Source organism: Spinacia oleracea, chromosome 3, assembly GCF_020520425.1.
Source record: "Spinacia oleracea cultivar Varoflay chromosome 3, BTI_SOV_V1, whole genome shotgun sequence".
In the NCBI taxonomy this organism is placed as follows: Eukaryota; Viridiplantae; Streptophyta; class Magnoliopsida; order Caryophyllales; family Amaranthaceae; genus Spinacia; species Spinacia oleracea.
Window position 1 is genome coordinate 52,382,304 of NC_079489.1, and position 12,676 is coordinate 52,394,979.

A 12,676-nucleotide genomic window follows, 5' to 3' on the forward strand; every position below is an offset into this window, starting at 1 on the left:
AATTTATGAATCATATTAGGAATAGGATCCTCGCAGTTTTCTATCTCATTTAGGATTTATGTTGGAATGCAACACCTAATTCTGATAGGTTTCTATCTTTTATGATTTGCCACTTTTAGAAGCTACCTTTTACGACAGTTACTATTTTTAGCAGGTTTCCATAAATAGCAGGTTTTGGGTGAAATGAAATGGGGAATCGAGATTCGTTTATTTTATAGGAGATGCGTTGTCAAGTGGAGTTCTTATGCTTTCATCATCGAACCTTTCCCTTGCGGGAACGGGGACAAAAGTAGGTGTCTACAACCTCCAGTTGCATAAATCTCCCATTGGCAGCTGAATCCAAAAGACACCTAGACTCATTACCCAGACCATTATAGAACTGCTGAACCAGGAACCAATCCTCCAAACCATGGTGTGGGCATTCTCTTTGCAAGTCCTTCAATCTTTCCCAAACCTCGAACAAACTCTCATCCGCTTGTTGAGAGATACCTAATATTTGTCCCCTTAGACGGGTTGTCTTCTCAGGTGGGAAATATTTAACATAGAACGCAAGGGCCAAGGAATTCCAATCGGTGATTTTCATAGCTGCGCGGTTGAGACTGTTAATCCATAGCTTTGCCTTCCCACTCAATGAAAATGGAAAGAGTATCTCCATGGTCTGCTCCGGTGTTAAATTCTTCTGCTTAATGGTGGCACAATACTGAATGAAAGACTGAATATGGAGATTGGAATCTTCACCCTTTTCCTCACCGAATTGGTGTCTCTCGATCATGTTTATCAGCTGGGGTTCGATCTTGAAATTCTCGACCACAATGGAAGGCATGATTGCTTTGGGAAGCATAGACAGACTTGGTTTAGAATAGTCTGTAAGCCTTGGCACAAGTGGGGGTGGCGGTGGTGGTGCTTGGTCACCCATCTCTGAATCTGTATGGAATAGATTGCTAATCAGATAGTCGGATTCAGAGTCAGAATGGCCTCTCAACTGTTCAACGAATCTACGTCGTCTACGGAAAGTCCGTTCAGGTTCAGGATCGAACGAAGTCAGATCGCTGGTATGGACAGTCCTGGGCATAAACAAGCAAAAACTAGAAAACAGTCGTGAGATCCGATCTCAAGGAACGGGAGTCCCTTGAGAAGTAACAAACAATACTTTAGAAAAATAATTAATAACAGAAAATAAAACCGTATCCCCGGCAACGGCGCCAAAATTTGACAGGCTAAAGTCGTATTACCTAATAAAAAATAACCTAAGGTCCACTAGCTAGGTAGCAAGGGAAGTCAGGATCGAATCCACAGGGAAACATGCGTTCTTTCTACTATCAATTAATTAATCTAGACTATTGTGAACAAAGTTGGTTGATGGTTTGTGTACTAAGACTACGAACGAATATTAAACGAGAATGAATCAATATATTAAGGAATCTAGGGTATAGGTTTGCCAACAAATAATAATCCAGGACATTGAACAATCACGATAATCAAAAAAGTAATTAATTAGATTAGCATGCTCTCTCAAGTCGATACTAATCATAGACTTAGAATTAACGGGCTCTCGCTACGTATTAACTCTAATTCTACCTATTGACACAACCCTAAACATCAAATTGCATCTCTCGAATCTTAATTTGACATTGCATAACTACCACAATTAAACCTGCGCAAATCTAATTGTATAGGAAATAAACCAATCAATAGGAATCAATTACAATGCCAACAATCATAATCATTCAATCATCCCTTCATATTATTCATGGATCCCCAACCCTAGAAATTAAACTACTCAAGCATGTTGACAATTAACAAAGCAATAATCATAATTGAAAGCATTATTAAAGCAAGACAATGAGTTGAAATAAGAATTAATACCTATTTGAAGAACAAGGGAATTGAAAGCTTGAAGTTTTATTGAGAATTAAACTAAGTGTTTTTGCATAAACTAGAGAGAAAATTAGGCTAAGGAAATAATACTAAGCTTCAATACTAGAAAAATAAAAGTATTCTCTAAAAACAATTAAGGCTTGCTTATATAGTTTGCCCAAAATAAAGCCCAAAAAACGGAAAGAAAACTCGCGCATAAGTGCTGAGGGTTGGCGTCGCCCGATCGGGCGTCGCTTCGCCCGATCGGGCGATCCACTCGATAGTCGGCCCGATCGGGCCAAAATCCGCCCGATCGGGCGGTTTGTGAACTCTCCATACAGCCTCCAGATTGACCGCCCGATGCGGATCGGGCGAGCTGCGCCCGATCGGGCGCGCGTTGATGATTCCAGATTGCTTATAATTCCGCCCGATGGTTGCATTTCGCCCTCAGCTTCCAGGGCGATTTGCAATCTTCAATGTAGCTCGCCCATATCACTGAGTCTAACTCCCGGGGCTCAACCATAAGCATCCAAGGCTCCCGAAAGTCGACGATGGAGGTCCCGAACTTCTCGGACTCATATAGTGGCCTAGATCATCAATGAAACGGGTCTAAAACGACCAATTTCTCATAATCAAACCTGAAACTCAAGGCACACTCAATAACACACATTAGTACTAGAAACGGCTCCTAAGAGCACGTTTAACACATAAAAGTACTAAGGGACGGGGGTAAAAATACTATATAAAACATGCATATCATACGGCAAAGCAGTAGATTAAAATAATAATAAACTTCACTTATTCTACCGTTTCAAATAATATGTTTCCACCTTAGAACGTACTTGTTTAAAATCGGCATTCTAAAAAACCATTTTCTAGGCTAAGAACTACGCAAGACCTGATTCCAAATTAAATCTATTTAAGGCGGATACGTAGGCAATCCATGATTCGGTCCAACCAATTTACAAAAATATTAAAGCCTATAGAAAAACAAGAATAAAAAATAGAAGTCCCTTATTGAAATTTAATTACCTGCAATCCAAGTCGAAAGAAAAAATTTAAGTCAAAGGAAGAATTCAAGTCATCAAGATGCCAAAACAAGCACACATCGAAAAATAATAAGGGCACGTACCCTTGCCAGAAGGAGCACTCACACTCCTAGGCACTTAGCCAAGACTCAAAAGATCGCTTTGCCTCAATTGAATGGGGGCTAGCGCAAGCGTCCATGACCTCTAAAGTACTCGACTTGACCCTCCCTAAAGCGAACTAGCTCACTTAAAGACTTTCTTTCACCACTAGACATAGTCGTTCGCTTAAAGACCTTCTTTCACCACTAGACACAGTCATAATCGCCAACAAGTAGTAAAGGCAGTAAGCTTGCAATAAAGAGGATTGTTCTACGGCATCGCCCCATCGTTCATTCGAACTCAGGGCACCCGTTCATGGTAATTCAAATGTTTGCGAATCCCCTTTGAAAAAAAACAGACATTGTCAATAGGACTTGGCGCTTAACCAAGGCTCACCCTACTCAGACATATGACACGGGCATCTAAAATCGAAATCTAAAAGCATCATTAATGGGAAGACATAATAGCAACTGGGGGCTAAAAGTTGAAATGAAAAAACTAGGGAAAGAACTAAGTACACCTTGACCTTTTGTACAGACATACACCAAGTAAATCTAAGTCAGTTTGAGAGCGGTTTATATTCACGCAATTCTGGAAAAGATGGCCCTAAAAGCCCAAAGCATGTACCACACGGGCACAAGTAATATCTTGACGCCTGCACCCTGGCTTCCAGCAAATCCTTAGACAGCAATCCAAAAATCGTAACAGTATTTTGATTCACTCATGTGATCCTGTACGAACCCTTCTATAAGCCAACTTGCTTAGGACACCTCGGATTGTACACAGTAGGATTCGGATTTTAAATAACTTCCAAATAATTTTCAAAGACTTCTTCGAACATAATAAAGAGTCGTTGGTTTAATTTAAGAATGCGTTTATCCCGATGTTGCAAGTGAGTCAAAAAGATTTCTAAATATGATTATGGGTAAAGAAAGGCACCTAGCTTTTGGTCAAGGCATACTTCAACATGTGACTACCTTGACCATGACAATGTCGCATAATACGACATTTACAAGAGAAGTAGCAGATCACTACTCGAACGTACCTCGCACTAAACGAGTCTGGTTCAAACTATTCATGATCCATGTCACCATGAATGCATAAAAACGTATGCAAGACATTATAGCACCAAGCCAATCCCGTAGCTACAGTTGGAGGCTTGAGAAAAACACTCTAAAAACGCTCGAAATGACGATTTCATCGCAAATTCTCGACGCTAATGCTATACATATGTCATAGGGGCACAATCCTAAGCATTAATTGTGAAAAACAAACCTTAGAATGGCTACAACCCCTCCCAAATTCTAAAGCACTACTTAGAATATATAAAGTCACCCCACTATCAAGGGTAACTGAAAATCGCGAGTCACCAAAACTCCGATCAAACCACTGCACATAACGCTCGCCCTATAAAGCGCCTGTTACACAGTCTACCTCGTTCCAAAGCAAAAGCGAAAGAAAAAATCAAGGATAAGAACCGTCAAAATATGCCCAGAAATCATTTTCAACGCCCAGAGCTGGGCGCCGATATCTTTAACGCCCCAGCCTGGGCGCTGAATCTTTCTGCTAGCCAAGTTTTACCCAGATATAAAAATAAGAAAGAAACACCTATGAATCCTCGCATCGAACGAAGTAATAAGCCGTGCAAACCCACGCAGAAGGTGCTACACTTGTTCAAACACCTGAATGAGGCATGATGAAGTACTCCAATGCAAAAATAATAATGATATCCCAACGCCTGGAGGAATATTCTAAGACACGCCGTTAGGCCACACAAGCCTACGCGGCACCATAAGTTCAACCATCCCACGGTACAAGTCTAAAGAAAGAGAGTAAGGCATATTGCACTAACACGGGCACGACCAAGAGCACGTGTAAAAGAGGCAAAGACTACTTATCGCCCAAATTCAAAATGCAAGCCACACGACTTCTACATTAAGGATTAAAGGTAGCAAAATATTACCTACCACGAAAGGGATAGCTCGCACCTACACGAGCGGAACCCCAAGGCATATTTCTCGAAAGAACCTACAAAAACCGTACGCCAAAAGGAAGCATCCCAACATGCATACTTGGGGGCTCCAAGCTACGAAACAACCATAATAAAAAAAAGGTCTCGAAGCAAATGTTTGAACAATCGAAAGGGCACGATGTTTGAGCCCACTTCATGAATGGGCCTGAACCCTAGCAAGCTTCTAAGCAAACTATTCAAAATCAGTCATTGCTCAAAAAATGATTCAAGCAAACTGATTAATGGACCGCACGCAACGACCATTCTATGAACGCTCGTTCGCACATACATATCATCATTCTAAGTACCGAACATTCACGAACGCGTTCAAAAGAAAAAAAATATATACAAGAGCGATCAAAATCTTACGCCTCAAGGTATGTTCCTCGGGCCAAATAGACTCGCCCAACTATTGCAATAACTGTATGCCTTAAGAGCAACAGTTCCTTAAAATAATCGCCCCAAAGCGACAAGCACCGTAGTCCACCAATCGGCTACGGCTTCTCAGGAAAATCATCACGTTCTAAAAATAAAGAAAAAAACAAAAGAAAAGAGAATACATAGAACTTCCAAGTGAAATAAACGAATGAAGGAGAGGCCAACTGTGTCATCAAAAGACCAGCCCAAACAACATTTTCAACGCCCCACCTGGGCGTGAATTATTTCAACGCCCAGGCCTGGGCGCCGAAAATGAACCCAGGCACAAAAAAGGCCCTAACTTCTATTGGGCCCTGCCGCATCCATTCGACTCGAAAATTGCCGATTTCCTTACTGAAAGTTGCACCTCACGACTTTGTCAAGAGTAGCACACCACTACAAAGATCGCTCGCACTTACGAGCACAATCCCAAACACGATCAAGGACATTACAAAATGCGTGTCCCCAAGGAACCTCTTCAACAAGAAATAACCGTCAAGCACGAATGCTTGGGGGCTCGAAAGAAAATATATATTTCAAAAGAGAGAAAATATATTATGCAAAGTAAAAAACAATATTCCCAAACTACGGTGTACGAAGTCTCGTGTTTGGATGTCTCAAAAGATAAAACCGGTTTACGACCTCAAGACAAGGGTCGCCGTTGATACTTATACATAGTCCCCTAATCAAGGAACCCAGTAGTGGCAAAATTGAGCCGAAAAGACTAGCTCAAAACCATGAAAGATGATGACCGCAAGACAAAGGTCCGTCTGAACACGTTGTCAGCCCACGTTCAGGTTACAACTAAATTCGAGCATCCCTCGAAAGAATTCGCTCTTGCAAGAATGAATAAAAATAAATTCTCAAAAGAAATCTCAAAGAACAAAAGAAATGGGAACTTGCCCATCTTCAGTTGGCAAGATCGCGTCACAAACCGCGCGAGTTCCCAAATCGAAAAAACGAGTTCAGGGATGTCCACCCTTAGCGGACAGGGCTCGCCCACCTTCAGCGGGCGGGGTCTGCGTCACTAGCCGCGCAGGTCCTCAGTTTTCCAAAAATGAAGTTTTCAAAATTCAAAATGAAACAGGCTCGCCATCTTCAGCCAGCGGGGTCTACGGCGCAAACCACGTAGGTCCTTATTTTCAAAAAAATAAACACAAAACAAATTTCAAAATAGATTCGTCCTCTTCTATCGGACGGGGTGTCCACCCTTAGCGGACAGGTTCGCCATCTTTAGCCGGCGGGGTCTACGTCACAAGCCGCGTAGGTCCTTATTTTCAAATATTCAAAAACAAGATTCGTCCACTTTTTCGGACGGGGCGTCCACCCTTAGCGGACAGGTTCGCCATCTTTAGCCGGCGGGGTCTACGTCACAAGCCGCGTAGGTCCTTATTTTCAAATATTCAAAAACAAGATTCGTCCACTTTTTCGGACGGGGCGTCCACCCTTAGCGGACAGGCTCGCCATCTTTAGCCGGCGGGGTCTACGTCACAAGTCGCGTAGGTCCTTAGTCGCTGCAGCGATAACTTTTTCTGGTTTTCCCTTTTCAAAAAATTAAAAGGATTGGTTTTCCGTTTTTTCCAAAAAAGAGCGACGTGCTGGATTTTCCTTCGTTTTACGTCCCATAAAAACAAGGGGGTTTTCTCGTTTAACTAGCCCTGAAAATGAGAATCTTTAAAAACATTTTTTGCCTCGTGGTTGGGCTTGGCCAGGCCCAATTACACTTTATAGATTTGATTTTGAAAACATCTGTAGCTACTTCCAATGACAAAGTGAGGGAGTTTCTACACTTCTTTAGATCCTTCCAATGACAAAGTGAGGAAGTTTCTATACTACCGTTGACAAATCCCAATGACACGTGAGGGATATGTCGACGCTTCAAGTGATGACCCTTAAGTCAAATGTTATCACTCGGGGGCTCGTGAGACCCTCGCCAAAACAGGTCACTATGGCTTGTGCAACGCACTCCGTCTAATACTTTGACCATCGTCTTACTCCAAGACTCAGTCAAAGTGGGGGCTAACTGTTGACACCTACATTTGTCCCCATTCCCGAAAGGGAAGGTTCGATGATGAAAGCGTAAATCTCCACTTGACAACGCATCTCCTATAAAATAACGAATCTCAATTCCCCTTTTCATTTCACCCGAAACCTGCTATTTATGGAAACCTGCTAAAAATAGTAACTGCCGTAATGGGTAGTTGTTAAAAGTGGCAAGTCATAAAAGATAGAAACCTGTCAGAATTAGGTGTTGCACTCCAACATAAATCCTAAATGAGATAGAAATTGCGAGAGAATCCTATTCCTAATACGATTCGAAAGAGTCACGTATTAATTAAAATCCTAACGAGCTTAGAGTTCGTAACGGGCCCAGACCCATCACGTCACAAGGTTAATACGCACTAAAAGACTCAATTAAATCTCAAATACTCCGGATTCTAGGAATCCGAATCTGACTAAGAAAAACAGCCCAGATCCTATTTTCAACGCCTGGCTCTGGGCGCCGAAATCTTCGGCGCCCAGGCCTGGGCGCTGAAAATACATGGGACGTGTTTTTTCCTAATTCCTCGAGGATTAGAGTTCTACAATTCTATCTTTCCAAGAACTCTTTTCTATGAATATAGCCCAAGTTCGACGTGAAATCACAACAAGACACAATTCATATTCTGAGTATTGACTCCAACCCTTAGCCTAAGCCTCACGCTGCGAAATTTTTCACGCGTTCTGTCGCAATCGATCCATAAATCGAACAGAACGTATCCTGTCCCATAATTTGAGATTCGTTAAATAAAAAGGAGAAATAGCAAAGTCAAAGTGGTTAGTTTCCTGAGAACCGTGACGCACCTCTCAAGGGTGCGTCGTAATGTGTCCCTTTTCGATGATTTAATTGCTTTCCTCGCCCTTTTTATGAACTGTTAAACTAACTAAATCTGATTGTTCTATCACGCCTAACAAATATAATATTTTTGGGAAATTGGATTATCATGCTAGGTCCCTTAATGCTATTTAAATCAGATAGTCGCGATCGATCTAGTATTATATGTTGCATATTGCTAAAATCAACTCAGATTAGTTTAATAGTTAACGCATGTCCCTTCAATTATTTATGCTGAGCTAGTAAGGATATCCTGCCTCTGGAGTTATCGAAGAGCGAGTACTCCTCTCGGTAGTTACAGTCCCCCGAACCCTCAATCTCTACCTTACGGGTGTATGTTGAGAGATCCCCACACCAGGGATCACAAGGGAACCTACGGCCGTCGTGGTCAAACATAATTGCACTCCCTTTATGTCACGATAACCGGGTTTTGTCAGTTTTTCTCATTGTTGTTAAAAACTGAATGGCGACTCCTATATTACTAGTCAATTGGGTGTATACTCACAGGAAATCCAATTACACTTGATTGAATAAAAAGAATCGTCACACCCACGAGGGACAAGGTCACGCATTAGCCTCGCGCTTTTTCGACCCCCTCACAGTCTCCCATCTAAAGTGAAACCAATTAAATAGAAATAATAATAGTCATAGAATATAGATAACACAAAATGAAATAGGAATACATCTTTAACCTTTAAAAGTTAGAGCTAAATTACTGTAGCTTATGAACAGTAGTTGCATGTGTCAGCTCCCACGTGTGAGTTCATTTTTATTTTTTCATTTTTTTCATCCCCATCTGTCCTTTTATCGTTTCTCTTTTATTTCCCAATCTCTCCTCTCTGTATTATGTAGTCATCACTCCTCTATTCCTTCACTTTTACTCTCATCTAAAGAAACCGCTTAATCACATGATGATTGTTAAGATTTTCTCCCAGATTCACATTTTTGACAGCTCAAAAATGGCATTTGCATCTTGTTCCGGTATGGATTGGGAACGGTTGGAGAGGTCTTGCGGGTTGTGTGGTGCTGTTATCCAGATGAACTCCTGCGCAGATAACAAAGGTGAACTAGCCTCGGAGGTGATTCGAGGATCCCCCCTCCGATGCTTAAGTCAGATATGATATGGGATAAGTGTTTAGGATTAAGTGAAAATGATTGGGATTGCGTACCTTTCGTAATAAATGAGGCCCATATATATAGGCGCGGGTCGGGTGTACGGATCAATATGGGTCCTACCCGATTGATAGCGACCCGTTGACTCTTTGATTGGTCACATGCCATCTTCCTACCAGCCTTCCTGGGAAGCTAGTAAGAATTAAGACTGCTGGTAGGAGTATTTGCATGTAGACCCTTTCTGGATGAGGGTGCTATCGGCCTGCTGGTAGCATACCCGTACAACTAGCCCCCTCAGAGTGCGTACATCCGACTGGACTGATGTGCTTGCTCTGAAAAAAAGGAATCTCTCCCTACAACTAGCCCCCGAAATCGCGTCTTTTTGCGAAATGTGAAGGTGTGTTGATTATGCTTTGAATGCTGACTAGCCCCTTCATAATGAATGCTACCTGAACGTTTTGCGAAAACACGCAGATAAAGAAAATCCTTAGGATGATAGCCCCCTTGATTTTTTATGCTGACTAGCCCCCTCGAGATTTTTGATGCTGACTAGCCCCCTTGAGATTTTTGATTCTCACTAGCCCCCTTGAGATTTTTGATGCTGACTAGCCCCCTCGAGATTTTTGATGCTGACTAGCCCCCTTGAGATTTTTGATGCTGACTAGCCCCCTTGAGAATTTTTCAACGAAGTTTAGAATTTGAAAAAGCGTTTTGAATTTGTACCGCTTAATTTTGCTCCACGTGTGTTGCATCTGTACTTATTGTGACGCGTGTCGCACCGTCATTTTATTTTTACGGCCTAGATTTGTCCTGTCTGTTCAACTTCTTTTAAACATCAAATCACTCGTGCTTCCGTTCGACTATTTAACTTTCCCTTCCTAAACTTTCAAACTTCTTTCACTCTTTCTTTTTCAAACTATCTCTCTCTTTTTTCCGATCTTTCTTCCTTCCTTTTGAAATTGCGTATACCTGCTTACATAATTTTTTCCGCCGCTGTTCTGCTTGCTTCTGACAAGGTTGGTGTCTGCGGAAGTGGTTTTTCTCGCTTCTGGGTTGCGAATTACCTGCTGCTTTTGAAGGTATAATCTTATTTCTTTTTTATTTCCTCCCTTCGCATAAGTTTGGTGTTGTATTTAGGTATAATGTCGAGTGAGCAAGATAGTGAGAATGAGTTGAGTGGGGTGGGGTATGATGATGCTGACCTTGCCTCCGTATCTGAGGGTGTCAACTTTGAGGACGATGACAAACCGTCTACATCTGATTATTTTGAACCCTCCTACCGGGATGCCGCTTTTGAGTTACAGGCTCATGTGCGTAAACAGGTACGAGCCGATATTCGTCGTGATTTGAACTTAATAGATAATTCCAAAACAGTCCCGGCAGTGGATGTTCCCTCTATTGCCCTTGACTACCATCATCGCTCTTGGACGCAATTTATGGACCCTGCCGGTTCCGGACATGGTGATTATGGGACTAATTTTGGCAATGTTGTTGTGTATTTTAACCAGGGGGGTAGTTTGTGAGGACTTCAATTCCGTGTGCATCGAAATAGGGTCTCAGTTTTCTGGCCGCAATAAGCACTGCCTGAAGGAAATATGTCCTTCACCCAAGGTGCATTAAGTCTAATACCAAGGTTCAGATTAATTGCGAATAATTAATTGAGTGAGATCAAGTGATCGGAACAGCTAGTTGGAGCAATGCTTCCGATCAGTGAGTTCTAATGAATATTAATGTCGCAACTTACTCTTGACTGACCCTACAAGGCCACACCAATGACATGTAACAAATCACCGGATTAAATGAATCGAAAATTCATTTAATATCTTTTCGGGAATTAGTTGGAAAACGTATTATACGATACGACCTTGCATCAGAATCGTATATCGTATCGCGAATATTCGTAAGCTAGGCGAAATGAATAAATCGTATCGTACGACGGTGATTCGTCGTATACGAAACAATAAATAATATATCAGAAATATATTAATTGCGGATACGAGGAGGCAACGCTGGCAGCCCAACGAGCCAAGGCGCGCAAGCGCGCAAGGCCCACTGGGCGTAGCAGCGAGCCAGCGTGCAAGGCCTATGCCTTGGTTGGGCGCGCACGCATGTGAGGAGTAGCAGCAGCAGCGCACACAGCGCGGCCCAAGGCCCAACGCCTGTGTGGTGCGCGCGTATGGGCTTGCTGTCTGGTTCTTGCCCTTGTGGCTTGGCCGGATAGTATTATAACCTAAGGGGTTATAATATTATTCTACACAAGTTTTCCTAACCTAATACACAATTCAGCCACACACATCAAACCCTAAGGAGGAGAGAGAAACCCTAATTCTCTCTCAGCCTCCATGGATGTGTTCTTCCCAAAAGCACAAACTCTTGAATGATTGTCTAAGCTACGATTATCAAGACGGATCTGAACATGTCGGTGAACCAAGTAGAGGAACGACAAGTGGAGTTCTTTGTTCGTGTTCGTTGACTTATTATTGTGGAAAACACGCTTCGAATGTAAGTTTGCTTAATATGTGCTTTATACATGTTTCCTGGCTTTGGGGATTGTTTCCGCACATGTTATTATGTTTAACTGTATTCCCCTACAGTGGTATCATGAGCCTTATGTATTCAAAGCATGAATTAGCATGATTTAATTGTTTTTGCATCTGTCGAAAATTTTGGAATTTTTGTTGGTTTTTCGGAATTTTTACGAATTATTGGATGAATTGCGTAATAATCAGGTCCGAAATAAAAAATGTTCGGTTTTTCGAGTTTTAAAACCCTAATTTGATTGAAAACGATTTTCTAAGATCAATTCATGAGAACGGAATTGCAAAAACAGGCCTCAAAGTGTCGTTTTTTGGGCGTTTTTGTTATTTTTTCATTAAAAATTAAAAGTGTCGAACAGTAATTCAATTAAAAGGTCGACCTAAACTACTCGGAATTGCTTGAAATTTTGAAACAATATTGCTGGGTATATTCTTGATCTATGGTAAAAATTTCAGATTTTTCCGATAAGTATAAACCCTAATTTTGCCTTTCCCCAATTCGTAAAATTTGAAACCCTAATTGAATTTTAATTAATTTTTGTTTAATAATTCGGTTAATTGGGAAAGGGGATATAATTTCATGGGTCAGTGGATAATTTTAAAAATTATTGGATTAAAATATTTAATGGTTTCGTTAATTTTAATCGCACTTAAACCAAATTATTAAAAATCTGAAATTTAATTGTTTATGAACGATTTAAAGCTTCGTATTTTATTAATTAAAAGTTCAAACTTTAAT

At 41.4% G+C, this 12,676-nt stretch overlaps 1 non-coding gene across 1 annotated transcript; it reads left to right on the forward strand.

The window, feature by feature from the left end:
- Nucleotides 1–404: 404 nt before the first annotated feature.
- Nucleotides 405–511, forward strand: LOC130471035 (small nucleolar RNA R71). The gene has a single exon (XR_008931729.1). It is a non-coding gene; the product is annotated as a small nucleolar RNA R71 (small nucleolar RNA).
- The last annotated feature ends 12,165 nt before the right edge of the window (nt 512–12,676 follow it).